Source organism: Osmia lignaria, unplaced genomic scaffold (genome assembly GCF_051020975.1).
Source record: "Osmia lignaria lignaria isolate PbOS001 unplaced genomic scaffold, iyOsmLign1 scaffold0030, whole genome shotgun sequence".
Classification (NCBI taxonomy): Eukaryota; Metazoa; Arthropoda; class Insecta; order Hymenoptera; family Megachilidae; genus Osmia; species Osmia lignaria.
The window spans coordinates 2,492,909-2,512,977 of record NW_027478171.1 but is presented as its reverse complement, the minus strand read 5'-3'; positions in this window follow the sequence as shown (position 1 = coordinate 2,512,977).

The following is a 20,069-nucleotide window of genomic DNA, read 5'->3' as shown; positions in this document are numbered from 1 at the left end:
TCTCGAAATATGTCCGTCAGGCCCCTTCCCTTGAGATAAATATGCAAATATCTCGGAAACGAAGCGAGCTATGGCAAAATGTTAAGAGACCTTTTTTGTAGAGTATTAAGTTTCCTACTTTTTATGTTCTATGATATTTTTTGATCAGATGCGTTGTTCTCGAGATATATCAAGATATTTAAAAGTTCCGAAGCCGCACCAACATAATAGAGATACAGAAACACCGTGGCCCCTTTCTTTGAGATAACTCTGCACTATTGCGAGCTGCAAATGCCACTCCCAGCTTAGCTGTGCAGAAGAAGAACAACAAGAAGAAGAAATATCTCGAAATATGTCCGTCAGGCCCCTTCCCTTGAGATATATCTGCAAATATCTCGGAAACGAAGCGAGCTATGGCAAAATGTTAAGAGACATTTTTTGTAGAGAATTAAGTTTCCTACTTTTTATGTTCTATGATATTTTTTGATCAGATGCGTAGTTCTCGAGATATATCAAGATATTTAAAAGTTCCGAAGCCGCACCAACATAATAGAGATACAGAAACACCGTGGCCCCTTTCTTTGAGATAACTCTGCACTACTGCGAGCTGCAAATGCCACTCCCAGCTTAGCTGTGCAGAAGAAGAACATCAAGAAGAAGAAATATCTCGAAATATGTCCGTCAGGCCCCTTCCCTTGAGATATATCTGCAAATATCTCGGAAACGAAGCGAGCTATGGCAAAATGTTAAGAGACCTTTTTTGTAGAGAATTAAGTTTCCTACTTTTTATGTTCTATGATATTTTTTGATCATATGCGTAGTTCTCGAGATATATCAAGATATTTAAAAGTTCCGAAGCCGCACCAACATAATAGAGATACAGAAACACCGTGGCCCCTTTCTTTGAGATAACTCTGCACTACTGCGAGCTGCAAATGCCACTTCCAGCTTAGCTGTGCAGAAGAAGAACAACAAGAAGAAGAAATATCTCGAAATATGTCTGTCAGGCCCCTTCCCTTGAGATATATCTGCAAATATCTCGGAAACGAAACGAGCTATGGCAAAATGTTGAGAGACCTTTTTTGTAGAGAATTAAGTTTCCTACTTTTTATGTTCGATGATATTTTTTGATCAGATGCGTAGTTCTCGAGATATATCAAGATATTTAAAAGTTCCGAAGCTGCACCCACATAATAGAGGTACAGAAACACCGTGGCCTCTTTCTTTGAGATAACTCTGCACTATTGCGAGCTGCAAATGCCACTTCCAGCTTAGCTGTGCAGAAGAAGAACAACAAGAAGAAGAAACATCTCGAAATATGTCCGTCAGGCCCCTTCCCTTGAGATAAATCTGCAAATATCTCGGAAACGAAGCGAGCTATGGCAAAATGTTTAGAGACCTTTCTTGTAGAGAATTAAGTTTCCTACTTTTTATGTAGTATGATATTTTTTGATCAGATGCGTAGTTCTCGAGATATATCAAGATATTTAAAAGTTCCGAAGCCGCACCAACATAATATAGATACAGAAACACCGTGGCCCCTTTCTTTGAGACAACTCTGCACTATTGCGCGCTGCAAATGCCACTTCCAGCTTAGCTGTGCAGAAGAAGAACAACAAGAAGAAGAAATATCTCGAAATATGCCCGTCAGGCCCCTTCCATTGAGATAAATCTGCAAATATCTCGGAAACGAAGCGAGCTATGGCAAAATGTTTAGAGACCTTTCTTGTAGAGAATTAAGTTTCCTACTTTTTATGTAGTATGATATTTTTTGATCAGATGCGTAGTTCTCGAGATATATCAAGATATTTAAAAGTTCCGAAGCCGCACCAACATAATATAGATACAGAAACACCGTGGCCCCTTTCTTTGAGACAACTCTGCACTATTGCGCGCTGCAAATGCCACTTCCAGCTTAGCTGTGCAGAAGAAGAACAACAAGAAGAAGAAATATCTCGAAATATGTCCGTCAGGCCCCTTCCCTTGAGATAAATCTGCAAATATCTCGGAAACGAAGCGAGCTATGGCAAAATGTTAAGAGACGTTTTTTGTAGAGAATTAAGTTTCCTACTTTTTATGTTCTATGATATTTTTCGATCAGAGGCGTAGTTCTCGAGATATATCAAGATATTTAAAAGTTCCGAAGCCGCACCAACATAATAGAGATACAGAAACACCGTGGCCCCTTTCTTTGAGATAACTCTGCACTATTGCGCGCTGCAAATGCCACTTCCAGCTTAGCTGTGCAGAAGAAGAACAACAAGAAGAAGAAATATCTCGAAATATGCCCGTCAGGCCCCTTCCATTGAGATAAATCTGCAAATATCTCGGAAACGAAGCGAGCTATGGCAAAATGTTAAGAGACCTTTTTTGTAGAGAATTAAGTTTCCTACTTTTTATGTTCTGCGATATTTTTTGATCAGATGCGTAGTTCTCGAGATATATCAAGATATTTAAAAGTTCCGAAGCCGCACCAACATAATAGAGATACAGAAACACCGTGGCCCCTTTCTTTGAGATAACTCTGCACCATTGCGAGCTGCAAATGCCACTTCCAGCTTAGCTGTGCAGAAGAAGACCAACAAGAAGAAGAAATATCTCGAAATATGTCCGTCAGGCCCCTTCCCTTGAGATAAATCTGCAAATATCTCGGAAACGAAGCGAGCTATGGCAAAATGTTAAGAGACCTTATTTGTAGAGAATTAAGTTTCCTACTTTTTATGTTCTATGATATTATTTGATCAGATGCGTAGTTCTCGAGATATATCAAGATATTTAAAAGTTCCGAAGCCGCACCAACATAATAGAGATACAGAAACACCGTGGCCCCTTTCTTTCAGATAACTCTGCACTATTGCGAGCTGGAAATGCCACTTCCTGTTTAGCTGTGCAGAAGAAGAACAACAAGAAGAAGAAATATCCCGAAATATGTCCGTCAGGCCCCTTCCCTTGAGATAGATCTGCATATATCTCGGAAACGAAGCGAGCTATGGCAAAATGTTAAGAGACCTTTTTGGTAGAGAATGAAGTTTCCTACTTTTTATGTTCTATGATATTTTTTGATCAGATGCGTAGTTCTCGAGATATATCAAGATATTTAAAAGTTCCGAAGCCGCACCAACATAATAGAGATACAGAAACACCGTGGCCCCTTTCTTTGAGATAACTCTGCACTATTCCGAGCTGCAAATGCCACTTCCAGCTTAGCTGTGCAGAAGAAGACCAACAAGAAGAAGAAATATCTCGAAATATGTCCGTCAGGCCCCTTCCCCTGAGATAAATCTGCAAATATCTCGGAAACGAAGCGAGCTATGGCAAAATGTTAAGAGACCTTATTTGTAGAGAATTAAGTTTCCTACTTTTTATGTAGTATGATATTTTTTGATCAGATGCGTAGTTCTCGAGATATATCAAGATATTTAAAAGTTCCGAAGCCGCACCAACATAATATAGATACAGAAACACCGTGGCCCCTTTCTTTGAGACAACTCTGCACTATTGCGCGCTGCAAATGCCACTTCCAGCTTAGCTGTGCAGAAGAAGAACAACAAGAAGAAGAAATATCTCGAAATATGCCCGTCAGGCCCCTTCCATTGAGATAAATCTGCAAATATCTCGGAAACGAAGCGAGCTATGGCAAAATGTTAAGAGACCTTTTTTGTAGAGAATTAAGTTTCCTACTTTTTATGTAGTATGATATTTTTTGATCAGATGCGTAGTTCTCGAGATATATCAAGATATTTAAAAGTTCCGAAGCCGCACCAACATAATAGAGATACAGAAACACCGTGGCCCCTTTCTTTGAGATAACTCTGCACTATTGCGCGCTGCAAATGCCACTTCCAGCTTAGCTGTGCAGAAGAAGAACAACAAGAAGAAGAAATATCTCGAAATATGTCCGTCAGGCCCCTTCCCTTGAGATAAATCTGCAAATATCTCGGAAACGAAGCGAGCTATGGCAAAATGTTAAGAGACATTTTTTGTAGAGAATTAAGTTTCCTACTTTTTATGTTCTATGATATTTTTTGATCAGATGCGTAGTTCTCGAGATATATCGAGATATTTAAAAGTTCCGAAGCCGCACCAACATAATAGAGATACAGAAGCACCGTGGGCCCTTCCTTTGAGATAACTCTGCACTAGTGCGAGCCGCAAATGCCACTTCCAGCTTAGCTGTGTAGAAGAAGAACAACAAGAAGAAGAAATATCTCGAAATATGTCCGTCAGGCCCCTTCCCTTGAGATAAATCTGCAAATATCTCGGAAACGAAGCGAGCTATGGCAAAATGTTAAGAGACGTTTTTTGTAGAGAATTAAGTTTCCTACTTTTTATGTTCTATGATATTTTTCGATCAGAGACGTAGTTCTCGAGATATATCAAGATATTTAAAAGTTCCGAAGCCGCACCAACATAATAGAGATACAGAAACACCGTGGCCCCTTTCTTTGAGATAACTCTGCACTATTGCGCGCTGCAAATGCCACTTCCAGCTTAGCTGTGCAGAAGAAGAACAACAAGAAGAAGAAATATCTCGAAATATGTCCGTCAGGCCCCTTCCCATGAGATAAATCTGCAAATATCTCGGAAACGAAGCGAGCTATGGCAAAATGTTAAGAGACGTTTTTTGTAGAGAATTAAGTTTCCTACTTTTTATGTTCTATGATATTTTTCGATCAGAGGCGTAGTTCTCGAGATATATCAAGATATTTAAAAGTTCCGAAGCCGCACCAACATAATAGAGATACAGAAACACCGTGGCCCCTTTCTTTGAGATAACTCTGCACTATTGCGCGCTGCAAATGCCACTTCCAGCTTAGCTGTGCAGAAGAAGAACAACAAGAAGAAGAAATATCTCGAAATATGTCCGTCAGGCCCCTTCCCTTGAGATAAATCTGCAAATATCTCGGAAACGAAGCGAGCTATGGCAAAATGTTAAGAGACGTTTTTTGTAGAGAATTAAGTTTCCTACTTTTTATGTTCTATGATATTTTTCGATCAGAGGCGTAGTTCTCGAGATATATCAAGATATTTAAAAGTTCCGAAGCCGCACCAACATAATAGAGATACAGAAACACCGTGGCCCCTTTCTTTGAGATAACTCTGCACTATTGCGAGCTGTAAATGCCACTTCCAGCTTAGCTGTGCAGAAGAAGAACAACAAGAAGAAGAAATATCTCGAAATATGTCCGTCAGGCCCCTTCCCTTGAGATATATCTGCAAATATCTCGGAAACGAAGCGAGCTATGGCAAAATATTAAGAGACCTTTTTTGTAGAGAATTATGTTTCCTACAATTTATGTTCTATGATATTTTTTGATCAGAAGCGTAGTTTTCGAGATATATCGAGATATTTAAAAGTTCCGAAGCCGCACCAACATAATAGAGATACAGAAACACCGTGGCCCCTTTCTTTGAGATAACTCTGCACTAGTGCGAGCCGCAAATGCCACTTCCAGCTTAGCTGTGCAGAAGAAGAACAACAAGAAGAAGAAATCTCTCGATATATGTCCGTCAGGCCCCTTCCCTTGAGATAAATATGCAAATATCTCGGAAACGAAGCGAGCTCTGGCAAAATGTTAAGAGACCTTTTTTGTAGAGAATTAAGTTTCCTACTTTTTATGTTCTATGATATTTTTTGATCAGATGCGTTGTTCTCGAGATATATCAAGATATTTAAAAGTTCCGAAGCCGCACCAACATAATAGAGATACAGAAACACCGTGGCCCCTTTCTTTGAGATAACTCTGCACTATTGCGAGCTGCAAATGCCACTCCCAGCTTAGCTGTGCAGAAGAAGAACAACAAGAAGAAGAAATATCTCGAAATATGTCCGTCAGGCCCCTTCCCTTGAGATATATCTGCAAATATCTCGGAAACGAAGCGAGCTATGGCAAAAAGTTAAGAGACCTTTTTTGTAGAGAATTAAGTTTCCTACTTTTTATGTTCTATGATATTTTTTGATCGGATGCGTAGTTCTCGAGATATATCAAGATATTTAAAAGTTCCGAAGCCGCACCAACATTATAGAGATACAGAAACACCGTGGCCCCTTTCTTTGAGATAACTCTGCACTATTGCGCGCTGCAAATGCCACTTCCAGCTTAGCTGTGCAGAAGAAGAACAACAAGAAGAAGAAATATCTCGAAATATGTCCGTCAGGCCCCTTCCCTTGAGATAAATCTGCAAATATCTCGGAAACGAAGCGAGCTACGGCAAAATGTTAAGAGACCTTTTTTGTAGAGAATTATATTTCCCACAATTTAGGTTCTATGATATTTTTTGATCAGAAGCGTAGTTTTCGAGATATATCGAGATATTTAAAAGATCCGAAGCCGCACCAACATAATAGAGATACAGAAACACCGTGGCCCCTTTCTTTGAGATAACTCTGCACCATTGCGAGCTGCAAATGCCACTTCCAGCTTAGCTGTGCAGAAGAAGACCAACAAGAAGAAGAAATATCTCGAAATATGTCCGTCAGGCCCCTTCCCTTGAGATAAATCTGCAAATATCTCGGAAACGAAGCGAGCTATGGCAAAATGTTAAGAGACCTTATTTGTAGAGAATTAAGTTTCCTACTTTTTATGTTCTATGATATTATTTGATCAGATGCGTAGTTCTCGAGATATATCAAGATATTTAAAAGTTCCGAAGCCGCACCAACATAATAGAGATACAGAAACACCGTGGCCCCTTTCTTTGAGATAACTCTGCACTATTGCGCGCTGCAAATGCCACTTCCAGCTTAGCTGTGCAGAAGAGGAACAACAAGAAGAAGAAATATCTCGAAATATGTCCGTCAGGCCCCTTCCCTTGAGATAAATCTGCAAATATCTCGGAAACGAAGCGAGCTATGGCAAAATGTTAAGAGACGTTTTTTGTAGAGAATTAAGTTTCCTACTTTTTATGTTCTATGATATTTTTCGATCAGAGACGTAGTTCTCGAGATATATCAAGATATTTAAAAGTTCCGAAGCCGCACCAACATAATAGAGATACAGAAGCACCGTGGCCCCTTTCTTTGAGATAACTCTGCACTATTGCGCGCTGCAAATGCCACTTCCAGCTTAGCTGTGCAGAAGAAGAACAACAAGAAGAAGAAATATCTCGAAATATGTCCGTCAGGCCCCTTCCCTTGAGATAAATCTGCAAATATCTCGGAAACGAAGCGAGCTATGGCAAAATGTTAAGAGACGTTTTTTGTAGAGAATTAAGTTTCCTACTTTTTATGTTCTATGATATTTTTCGATCAGAGGCGTAGTTCTCGAGATATATCAAGATATTTAAAAGTTCCGAAGCCGCACCAACATAATAGAGATACAGAAACACCGTGGCCCCTTTCTTTGAGATAACTCTGCACTATTGCGAGCTGTAAATGCCACTTCCAGCTTAGCTGTGCAGAAGAAGAACAACAAGAAGAAGAAATGTCTCGAAATATGTCCGTCAGGCCCCTTCCCTTGAGATATATCTGCAAATATCTCGGAAACGAAGCGAGCTATGGCAAAATATTAAGAGACCTTTTTTGTAGAGAATTATGTTTCCTACAATTTATGTTCTATGATATTTTTTGATCAGAAGCGTAGTTTTCGAGATATATCGAGATATTTAAAAGTTCCGAAGCCGCACCAACATAATAGAGATACAGAAACACCGTGGCCCCTTTCTTTGAGATAACTCTGCACTAGTGCGAGCCGCAAATGCCACTTCCAGCTTAGCTGTGTAGAAGAAGAACAACAAGAAGAAGAAATATCTCGAAATATGTCCGTCAGGCCCCTTCCCTTGAGATAAATATGCAAATATCTCGGAAACGAAGCGAGCTATGGCAAAATGTTAAGAGACCTTTTTTGTAGAGAATTAAGTTTCCTACTGTTTATGTTCTATGATATTTTTTGATCAGATGCGTTGTTCTCGAGATATATCAAGATATTTAAAAGTTCCGAAGCCGCACCAACATAATAGAGATACAGAAACACCGTGGCCCCTTTCTTTGAGATAACTCTGCACTATTGCGAGCTGCAAATGCCACTCCCAGCTTAGCTGTGCAGAAGAAGAACATCAAGAAGAAGAAATATCTCGAAATATGTCCGTCAGGCCCCTTCCCTTGAGATATATCTGCAAATATCTCGGAAACGAAGCGAGCTATGGCAAAATGTTAAGAGACCTTTTTTGTAGAGAATTAAGTTTCCTACTTTTTATGTTCTATGATATTATTTGATCAGATGCGTAGTTCTCGAGATATATCAAGATATTTAAAAGTTCCGAAGCCGCACCAACATAATAGAGATACAGAAACACCGTGGCCCCTTTCTTTGAGATAACTCTGCACTATTGCGCGCTGCAAATGCCACTTCCAGCTTAGCTGTGCAGAAGAGGAACAACAAGAAGAAGAAATATCTCGAAATATGTCCGTCAGGCCCCTTCCCTTGAGATAAATCTGCAAATATCTCGGAAACGAAGCGAGCTATGGCAAAATGTTAAGAGACGTTTTTTGTAGAGAATTAAGTTTCCTACTTTTTATGTTCTATGATATTTTTCGATCAGAGACGTAGTTCTCGAGATATATCAAGATATTTAAAAGTTCCGAAGCCGCACCAACATAATAGAGATACAGAAGCACCGTGGCCCCTTTCTTTGAGATAACTCTGCACTATTGCGCGCTGCAAATGCCACTTCCAGCTTAGCTGTGCAGAAGAAGAACAACAAGAAGAAGAAATATCTCGAAATATGTCCGTCAGGCCCCTTCCCTTGAGATAAATCTGCAAATATCTCGGAAACGAAGCGAGCTATGGCAAAATGTTAAGAGACGTTTTTTGTAGAGAATTAAGTTTCCTACTTTTTATGTAGTATGATATTTTTTGATCAGATGCGTAGTTCTCGAGATATATCAAGATATTTAAAAGTTCCGAAGCCGCACCAACATAATAGAGATACAGAAACACCGTGGCCCCTTTCTTTGAGACAACTCTGCACTATTGCGCGCTGCAAATGCCACTTCCAGCTTAGCTGTGCAGAAGAAGAACAACAAGAAGAAGAAATATCTCGAAATATGCCCGTCAGGCCCCTTCCATTGAGATATATCTGCAAATATCTCGGAAACGAAGCGACCTATGGCAAAATGTTAAGAGACCTTTTTTGTAGAGAATTAAGTTTCCTACTTTTTATGTTCTATGATATTTTTTGATCACATGCGTAGTTCTCGAGATATATCAAGATATTTAAAAGTTCCGAAGCCGCACCAACATAATAGAGATACAGAAACACCGTGGCCCCTTTCTTTGAGATAACTCTGCACTACTGCGAGCTGCAAATGCCACTTCCAGCTTAGCTGTGCAGAAGAAGAACAACAAGAAGAAGAAATATCTCGAAATATGTCTGTCAGGCCCCTTCCCTTGAGATATATCTGCAAATATCTCGGAAACGAAACGAGCTATGGCAAAATGTTGAGAGACCTTTTTTGTAGAGAATTAAGTTTCCTACTTTTTATGTTCGATGATATTTTTTGATCAGATGCGTAGTTCTTGAGATATATCAAGATATTTAAAAGTTCCGAAGCTGCACCCACATAATAGAGGTACAGAAACACCGTGGCCTCTTTCTTTGAGATAACTCTGCACTATTGCGAGCTGCAAATGCCACTTCCAGCTTAGCTGTGCAGAAGAAGAACAACAAGAAGAAGAAACATCTCGAAATATGTCCGTCAGGCCCCTTCCCTTGAGATAAATCTGCAAATATCTCGGAAACGAAGCGAGCTATGGCAAAATGTTTAGAGACCTTTCTTGTAGAGAATGAAGTTTCCTACTTTTTATGTAGTATGATATTTTTTGATCAGATGCGTAGTTCTCGAGATATATCAAGATATTTAAAAGTTCCGAAGCCGCACCAACATAATATAGATACAGAAACACCGTGGCCCCTTTCTTTGAGACAACTCTGCACTATTGCGCGCTGCAAATGCCACTTCCAGCTTAGCTGTGCAGAAGAAGAACAACAAGAAGAAGAAATATCTCGAAATATGCCCGTCAGGCCCCTTCCATTGAGATAAAACTGCAAATATCGCGGAAACGAAGCGAGCTATGGCAAAATGTTAAGAGACCTTTTTTGTAGAGAATTAAGTTTCCTACTTTTTATGTAGTATGATATTTTTTGATCAGATGCGTAGTTCTCGAGATATATCAAGATATTTAAAAGTTCCGAAGCCGCACCAACATAATAGAGATACAGAAACACCGTGGCCCCTTTCTTTGAGATAACTCTGCACTATTGCGCGCTGCAAATGCCACTTCCAGCTTAGCTGTGCAGAAGAAGAACAACAAGAAGAAGAAATATCTCGAAATATGTCCGTCAGGCCCCTTCCCTTGAGATAAATCTGCAAATATCTCGGAAACGAAGCGAGCTATGGCAAAATGTTAAGAGACGTTTTTTGTAGAGAATTAAGTTTCCTACTTTTTATGTTCTATCATATTTTTCGATCAGAGGCGTAGTTCTCGAGATATATCAAGATATTTAAAAGTTCCGAAGCCGCACCAACATAATAGAGATACAGAAACACCGTGGCCCCTTTCTTTGAGATAACTCTGCACTATTGCGAGCTGTAAATGCCACTTCCAGCTTAGCTGTGCAGAAGAAGAACAACAAGAAGAAGAAATATCTCGAAATATGTCCGTCAGGCCCCTTCCCTTGAGATATATCTGCAAATATCTCGGAAACGAAGCGAGCTATGGCAAAATATTAAGAGACCTTTTTTGTAGAGAATTATGTTTCCTACAATTTATGTTCTATGATATTTTTTGATCAGAAGCGTAGTTTTCGAGATATATCGAGATATTTAAAAGTTCCGAAGCCGCACCAACATAATAGAGATACAGAAACACCGTGGCCCCTTTCTTTGAGATAACTCTGCACTAGTGCGAGCCGCAAATGCCACTTCCAGCTTAGCTGTGCAGAAGAAGAACAACAAGAAGAAGAAATCTCTCGATATATGTCCGTCAGGCCCCTTCCCTTGAGATAAATATGCAAATATCTCGGAAACGAAGCGAGCTCTGGCAAAATGTTAAGAGACCTTTTTTGTAGAGAATTAAGTTTCCTACTTTTTATGTTCTATGATATTTTTTGATCAGATGCGTTGTTCTCGAGATATATCAAGATATTTAAAAGTTCCGAAGCCGCACCAACATAATAGAGATACAGAAACACCGTGGCCCCTTTCTTTGAGATAACTCTGCACTATTGCGAGCTGCAAATGCCACTCCCAGCTTAGCTGTGCAGAAGAAGAACAACAAGAAGAAGAAATATCTCGAAATATGTCCGTCAGGCCCCTTCCCTTGAGATATATCTGCAAATATCTCGGAAACGAAGCGAGCTATGGCAAAAAGTTAAGAGACCTTTTTTGTAGAGAATTAAGTTTCCTACTTTTTATGTTCTATGATATTTTTTGATCGGATGCGTAGTTCTCGAGATATATCAAGATATTTAAAAGTTCCGAAGCCGCACCAACATAATAGAGATACAGAAACACCGTGGCCCCTTTCTTTGAGATAACTCTGCACTAGTGCGAGCCGCAAATGCCACTTCCAGCTTAGCTGTGCAGAAGAAGAACAACAAGAAGAAGAAATATCTCGAAATATGTCCGTCAGGCCCCTTCCCTTGAGATAAATATGCAAATATCTCGGAAACGAAGCGACCTATGGCAAAATGTTAAGAGACCTTTTTTGTAGAGAATTAAGTTTCCTACTTTTTATGTTCTATGATATTTTTTGATCAGATGCGTTGTTGTCGAGATATATCAAGATATTTAAAAGTTCCGAAGCCGCACCAACATAATAGAGATACAGAAACACCGTGGCCCCTTTCTTTGAGATAACTCTGCACTACTGCGAGCTGCAAATGCCACTTCCAGCTTAGCTGTGCAGAAGAAGAACAACAAGAAGAAGAAATATCTCGAAATATGTCCGTCAGACCCCTTCCCTTGAGATAAATCTGCAAATATCTCGGAAACGAAGCGAGCTATGGCAAAATGTTAAGAGACATTTTTTGTAGAGAATTAAGTTTCCTACTTTTTATGTTCTATGATATTTTTTGATCAGATGCGTAGTTCTCGAGATATATCGAGATATTTAAAAGTTCCGAAGCCGCACCAACATAATAGAGATACAGAAACACCGTGGCCCCTTTCTTTGAGATAACTCTGCACTATTGCGAGCTGCAAATGCCACTCCCAGCTTAGCTGTGCAGAAGAAGAACATCAAGAAGAAGAAATATCTCGAAATATGTCCGTCAGGCCCCTTCCCTTGAGATATATCTGCAAATATCTCGGAAACGAAGCGAGCTATGGCAAAATATTAAGAGACCTTTTTTGTAGAGAATTAAGTTTCCTACTTTTTATGTTCTATGATATTTTTTGATCACATGCGTAGTTCTCGAGATATATCAAGATATTTAAAAGTTCCGAAGCCGCACCAACATAATACAGATACAGAAACACCGTGGCCCCTTTCTTTGAGATAACTCTGCACTACTGCGAGCTGCAAATGCCACTTCCAGCTTAGCTGTGCAGAAGAAGAACAACAAGAAGAAGAAATATCTCGAAATATGTCTGTCAGGCCCCTTCCCTTGAGATATATCTGCAAATATCTCGGAAACGAAGCGAGCTATGGCAAAATGTTGAGAGACCTTTTTTGTAGAGAATTAAGTTTCCTACTTTTTATGTTCGATGATATTTTTTGATCAGATGCGTAGTTCTCGAGATATATCAAGATATTTAAAAGTTCCGAAGCTGCACCCACATAATAGAGGTACAGAAACACCGTGGCCTCTTTCTTTGAGATAACTCTGCACTATTGCGAGCTGCAAATGCCACTTCCAGCTTAGCTGTGCAGAAGAAGAACAACAAGAAGAAGAAAGATCTCGAAATATGTCCGTCAGGCCCCTTCCCTTGAGATAAATCTGCAAATATCTCGGAAACGAAGCGAGCTATGGCAAAATGTTTAGAGACCTTTCTTGTAGAGAATTAAGTTTCCTACTTTTTATGTAGTATGATATTTTTTGATCAGATGCGTAGTTCTCGAGATATATCAAGATATTTAAAAGTTCCGAAGCCGCACCAACATAATATAGATACAGAAACACCGTGGCCCCTTTCTTTGAGACAACTCTGCACTATTGCGCGCTGCAAATGCCACTTCCAGCTTAGCTGTGCAGAAGAAGAACAACAAGAAGAAGAAATATCTCGAAATATGCCCGTCAGGCCCCTTCCATTGAGATAAATCTGCAAATATCTCGGAAACGAAGCGAGCTATGGCAAAATGTTAAGAGACCTTTTTTGTAGAGAATTAAGTTTCCTACTTTTTATGTTCTATGATATTTTTTGATCAGATGCGTAGTTCTCGAGATATATCAAGATATTTACAAGTTCCGAAGCCGCACCAACATAATAGAGATACAGAAACACCGTGGCCCCTTTCTTTGAGATAACTCTGCACTACTGCGAGCTGCAAATGCCACTTCCAGCTTAGCTGTGCAGAAGAAGAACAACAAGAAGAAGAAATATCTCGAAATATGTCCGTCAGACCCCTTCCCTTGAGATAAATCTGCAAATATCTCGGAAACGAAGCGAGCTATGGCAAAATGTTAAGAGACATTTTTTGTAGAGAATTAAGTTTCCTACTTTTTATGTTCTATGATATTTTTTGATCAGATGCGTAGTTCTCGAGATATATCGAGATATTTAAAAGTTCCGAAGCCGCACCAACATAATAGAGATACAGAAACACCGTGGCCCCTTTCTTTGAGATAACTCTGCACTATTGCGAGCTGCAAATGCCACTCCCAGCTTAGCTGTGCAGAAGAAGAACATCAAGAAGAAGAAATATCTCGAAATATGTCCGTCAGGCCCCTTCCCTTGAGATATATCTGCAAATATCTCGGAAACGAAGCGAGCTATGGCAAAATATTAAGAGACCTTTTTTGTAGAGAATTAAGTTTCCTACTTTTTATGTTCTATGATATTTTTTGATCACATGCGTAGTTCTCGAGATATATCAAGATATTTAAAAGTTCCGAAGCCGCACCAACATAATACAGATACAGAAACACCGTGGCCCCTTTCTTTGAGATAACTCTGCACTACTGCGAGCTGCAAATGCCACTTCCAGCTTAGCTGTGCAGAAGAAGAACAACAAGAAGAAGAAATATCTCGAAATATGTCTGTCAGGCCCCTTCCCTTGAGATATATCTGCAAATATCTCGGAAACGAAACGAGCTATGGCAAAATGTTGAGAGACCTTTTTTGTAGAGAATTAAGTTTCCTACTTTTTATGTTCGATGATATTTTTTGATCAGATGCGTAGTTCTCGAGATATATCAAGATATTTAAAAGTTCCGAAGCTGCACCCACATAATAGAGGTACAGAAACACCGTGGCCTCTTTCTTTGAGATAACTCTGCACTATTGCGAGCTGCAAATGCCACTTCCAGCTTAGCTGTGCAGAAGAAGAACAACAAGAAGAAGAAAGATCTCGAAATATGTCCGTCAGGCCCCTTCCCTTGAGATAAATCTGCAAATATCTCGGAAACGAAGCGAGCTATGGCAAAATGTTTAGAGACCTTTCTTGTAGAGAATTAAGTTTCCTACTTTTTATGTAGTATGATATTTTTTGATCAGATGCGTAGTTCTCGAGATATATCAAGATATTTAAAAGTTCCGAAGCCGCACCAACATAATATAGATACAGAAACACCGTGGCCCCTTTCTTTGAGACAACTCTGCACTATTGCGCGCTGCAAATGCCACTTCCAGCTTAGCTGTGCAGAAGAAGAACAACAAGAAGAAGAAATATCTCGAAATATGCCCGTCAGGCCCCTTCCATTGAGATAAATCTGCAAATATCTCGGAAACGAAGCGAGCTATGGCAAAATGTTAAGAGACCTTTTTTGTAGACAATTAAGTTTCCTACTTTTTATGTTCGATGATATTTTTTGATCAGATGCGTAGTTCTCGAGATATATCAAGATATTTAAAAGTTCCGAAGCCGCACCAACATAATAGAGATACAGAAACACCGTGGCCCCTTTCTTTGAGATAACTCTGCACTATTGCGCGCTGCAAATGCCACTTCCAGCTTAGCTGTGCAGAAGAAGAACAACAAGAAGAAGAAATATCTCGAAATATGTCCGTCAGGCCCCTTCCCTTGAGATAAATCTGCAAATATCTCGGAAACGAAGCGAGCTATGGCAAAATGTTAAGAGACGTTTTTTGTAGAGAATTAAGTTTCCTACTTTTTATGTTCTATGATATTTTTCGATCAGAGGCGTAGTTCTCGAGATATATCAAGATATTTAAAAGTTCCGAAGCCGCACCAACATAATAGAGATACAGAAACACCGTGGCCCCTTTCTTTGAGATAACTCTGCACTATTGCGCGCTGCAAATGCCACTTCCAGCTTAGCTGTGCAGAAGAAGAACAACAAGAAGAAGAAATATCTCGAAATATGTCCGTCAGGCCCCTTCCCTTGAGATAAATCTGCAAATATCTCGGAAACGAAGCGAGCTATGGCAAAATGTTAAGAGACGTTTTTTGTAGAGAATTAAGTTTCCTACTTTTTATGTTCTATGATATTTTTCGATCAGAGGCGTAGTTCTCGAGATATATCAAGATATTTAAAAGTTCCGAAGCCGCACCAACATAATAGAGATACAGAAACACCGTGGCCCCTTTCTTTGAGATAACTCTGCACTACTGCGAGCTGCAAATGCCACTTCCAGCTTAGCTGTGCAGAAGAAGAACAACAAGAAGAAGAAATATCTCGAAATATGTCCGTCAGACCCCTTCCCTTGAGATAAATCTGCAAATATCTCGGAAACGAAGCGAGCTATGGCAAAATGTTAAGAGACATTTTTTGTAGAGAATTAAGTTTCCTACTTTTTATGTTCTATGATATTTTTTGATCAGATGCGTAGTTCTCGAGATATATCGAGATATTTAAAAGTTCCGAAGCCGCACCAACATAATAGAGATACAGAAACACCGTGGCCCCTTTCTTTGAGATAACTCTGCACTATTGCGCGCTGCAAATGCCACTTCCAGCTTAGCTGTGCAGAAGAAGAACAACAAGAAGAAGAAATATCTCGAAATATGCCCGTCAGGCCCCTTCCATTGAGATAAATCTGCAAATATCTCGGAAACGAAGCGACCTATGGCAAAATGTTAAGAGACCTTTTTTGTAGACAATTAAGTTTCCTACTTTTTATGTTCTATGATATTTTTTGATCAGATGCGTTGTTCTCGAGATATATCAAGATATTTAAAAGTTCCGATGCCGCACCAACATAATAGAGATACAGAAACACCGTGGCCCCTTTCTTTGAGATAACTCTGCACTATTGCGAGCTGCAAATGCCACTCCCAGCTTAGCTGTGCAGAAGAAGAACAACAAGAAGAAGAAATATCTCGAAATATGTCCGTCAGGCCCCTTCCCTTGAGATATATCTGCAAATATCTCGGAAACGAAGCGAGCTATGGCAAAATGTTAAGAGACCTTTTTTGTAGAGAATTAAGTTTCCTACTTTTTATGTTCTATGATATTTTTTGATCGGATGCGTAGTTCTCGAGATATATCAAGATATTTAAAAGTTCCGAAGCCGCACCAACATTATAGAGATACAGAAACACCGTGGCCCCTTTCTTTGAGATAACTCTGCACTATTGCGAGCTGCAAACGCCACTTCCAGCTTAGCTGTGCAGAAGAAGAACAACAAGAAGAAGAAATATCTGGAAATATGTCCGTCAGGCCCCTTCCCTTGAGATAAATCTGCAAATATCTCGGAAACGAAGCGAGCTACGGCAAAATGTTAAGAGACCTTTTTTGTAGAGAATTATATTTCCCACAATTTAGGTTCTATGATATTTTTTGATCAGAAGCGTAGTTTTCGAGATATATCGAGATATTTAAAAGATCCGAAGCCGCACCAACATAATAGAGATACAGAAACACCGTGGCCCCTTTCTTTGAGATAACTCTGCACCATTGCGAGCTGCAAATGCCACTTCCAGCTTAGCTGTGCAGACGAAGACCAACAAGAAGAAGAAATATCTCGAAATATGTCCGTCAGGCCCCTTCCCTTGAGATAAATCTGCAAATATCTCGGAAACGAAGCGAGCTATGGCAAAATGTTAAGAGACCTTATTTGTAGAGAATTAAGTTTCCTACTTTTTATGTTCTATGATATTATTTGATCAGATGCGTAGTTCTCGAGATATATCAAGATATTTAAAAGTTCCGAAGCCGCACCAACATAATAGAGATACAGAAACACCGTGGCCCCTTTCTTTCAGATAACTCTGCACTATTGCGCGCTGCAAATGCCACTTCCAGCTTAGCTGTGCAGAAGAAGAACAACAAGAAGAAGAAATATCTCGAAATATGCCCGTCAGGCCCCTTCCATTGAGATAAATCTGCAAATATCTCGGAAACGAAGCGACCTATGGCAAAATGTTAAGAGACCTTTTTTGTAGACAATTAAGTTTCCTACTTTTTATGTTCTATGATATTTTTTGATCACATGCGTAGTTCTCGAGATATATCAAGATATTTAAAAGTTCCGAAGCCGCACCAACATAATAGAGATACAGAAACACCGTGGCCCCTTTCTTTGAGATAACTCTGCACTACTGCGAGCTGCAAATGCCACTTCCAGCTTAGCTGTGCAGAAGAAGAACAACAAGAAGAAGAAATATCTCGAAATATGTCTGTCAGGCCCCTTCCCTTGAGATATATCTGCAAATATCTCGGAAACGAAACGAGCTATGGCAAAATGTTGAGAGACCTTTTTTGTAGAGAATTAAGTTTCCTACTTTTTATGTTCGATGATATTTTTTGATCAGATGCGTAGTTCTCGAGATATATCAAGATATTTAAAAGTTCCGAAGCTGCACCCACATAATAGAGGTACAGAAATACCGTGGCCTCTTTCTTTGAGATAACTCTGCACTATTGCGAGCTGCAAATGCCACTTCCAGCTTAGCTGTGCAGAAGAAGAACAACAAGAAGAAGAAAGATCTCGAAATATGTCCGTCAGGCCCCTTCCCTTGAGATAAATCTGCAAATATCTCGGAAACGAAGCGAGCTATGGCAAAATGTTTAGAGACCTTTCTTGTAGAGAATTAAGTTTCCTACTTTTTATGTAGTATGATATTTTTTGATCAGATGCGTAGTTCTCGAGATATATCAAGATATTTAAAAGTTCCGAAGCCGCACCAACATAATATAGATACAGAAACACCGTGGCCCCTTTCTTTGAGACAACTCTGCACTATTGCGCGCTGCAAATGCCACTTCCAGCTTAGCTGTGCAGAAGAAGAACAACAAGAAGAAGAAATATCTCGAAATATGCCCGTCAGGCCCCTTCCATTGAGATAAATCTGCAAATATCTCGGAAACGAAGCGAGCTATGGCAAAATGTTAAGAGACCTTTTTTGTAGAGAATTAAGTTTCCTACTTTTTATGTTCGATGATATTTTTTGATCAGATGCGTAGTTCTCGAGATATATCAAGATATTTAAAAGTTCCGAAGCTGCACCCACATAATAGAGGTACAGAAACACCGTGGCCTCTTTCTTTGAGATAACTCTGCACTATTGCGAGCTGCAAATGCCACTTCCAGCTTAGCTGTGCAGAAGAAGAACAACAAGAAGAAGAAACATCTCGAAATATGTCCGCCAGGCCCCTTCCCTTGAGATAAATCTGCAAATATCTCGGAAACGAAGCGAGCTATGGCAAAATGATTAGAGACCTTTCTTGTAGAGAATTCAGTTTCCTACCTTTTATGTAGTATGATATTTTTTGATCAGATGCGTAGTTCTCGAGATATATCAAGATATTTAAAAGTTCCGAAGCCGCACCAACATAATAGAGATACAGAAACACCGTGGCCCCTTTCTTTGAGATAACTCTGCACTATTGCGCGCTGCAAATGCCACTTCCAGCTTAGCTGTGCAGAAGAAGAACAACAAGAAGAAGAAATATCTCGAAATATGTCCGTCAGGCCCCTTCCCTTGAGATAAATCTGCAAATATCTCGGAAACGAAGCGAGCTATGGCAAAATGTTAAGAGACGTTTTTTGTAGAGAATTAAGTTTCCTACTTTTTATGTTGTATGATATTTTTCGATCAGAGGCGTAGTTCTCGAGATATATCAAGATATTTAAAAGTTCCGAAGCCGCACCAACATAATAGAGATACAGAAACACCGTGGCCCCTTTCTTTGAGATAACTCTGCACTATTGCGCGCTGCAAATGCCACTTCCAGCTTAGCTGTGCAGAAGAAGAACAACAAGAAGAAGAAATATCTCGAAATATGTCCGTCAGGCCCCTTCCCTTGAGATAAATCTGCAAATATCTCGGAAACGAAGCGAGCTATGGCAAAATGTTAAGAGACGTTTTTTGTAGAGAATTAAGTTTCCTACTTTTTATGTTCTATGATATTTTTCGATCAGAGGCGTAGTTCTCGAGATATATCAAGATATTTAAAAGTTCCGAAGCCGCACCAACATAATAGAGATACAGAAACACCGTGGCCCCTTTCTTTGAGATAACTCTGCACTATTGCGAGCTGTAAATGCCACTTCCAGCTTAGCTGTGCAGAAGAAGAACAACAAGAAGAAGAAATATCTCGAAATATGTCCGTCAGGCCCCTTCCCTTGAGATATATCTGCAAATATCTCGGAAACGAAGCGAGCTATGGCAAAATGTTAAGAGACCTTTTTTGTAGAGAATTATGTTTCCTACAATTTATGTTCTATGATATTTTTTGATCAGAAGCGTAGTTTTCGAGATATATCGAGATATTTAAAAGTTCCGAAGCCGCACCAACATAATAGAGATACAGAAACACCGTGGCCCCTTTCTTTGAGATAACTCTGCACCAGTGCTAGCCGCAAATGCCACTTCCAGCTTAGCTGTGCAGAAGAAGAACAACAAGAAGAAGAAATATCTCGAAATATGTCCGTCAGGCCCCTTCCCTTGAGATAAATATGCAAATATCTCGGAAACGAAGCGAGCTATGGCAAAATGTTAAGAGACCTTTTTTGTAGAGAA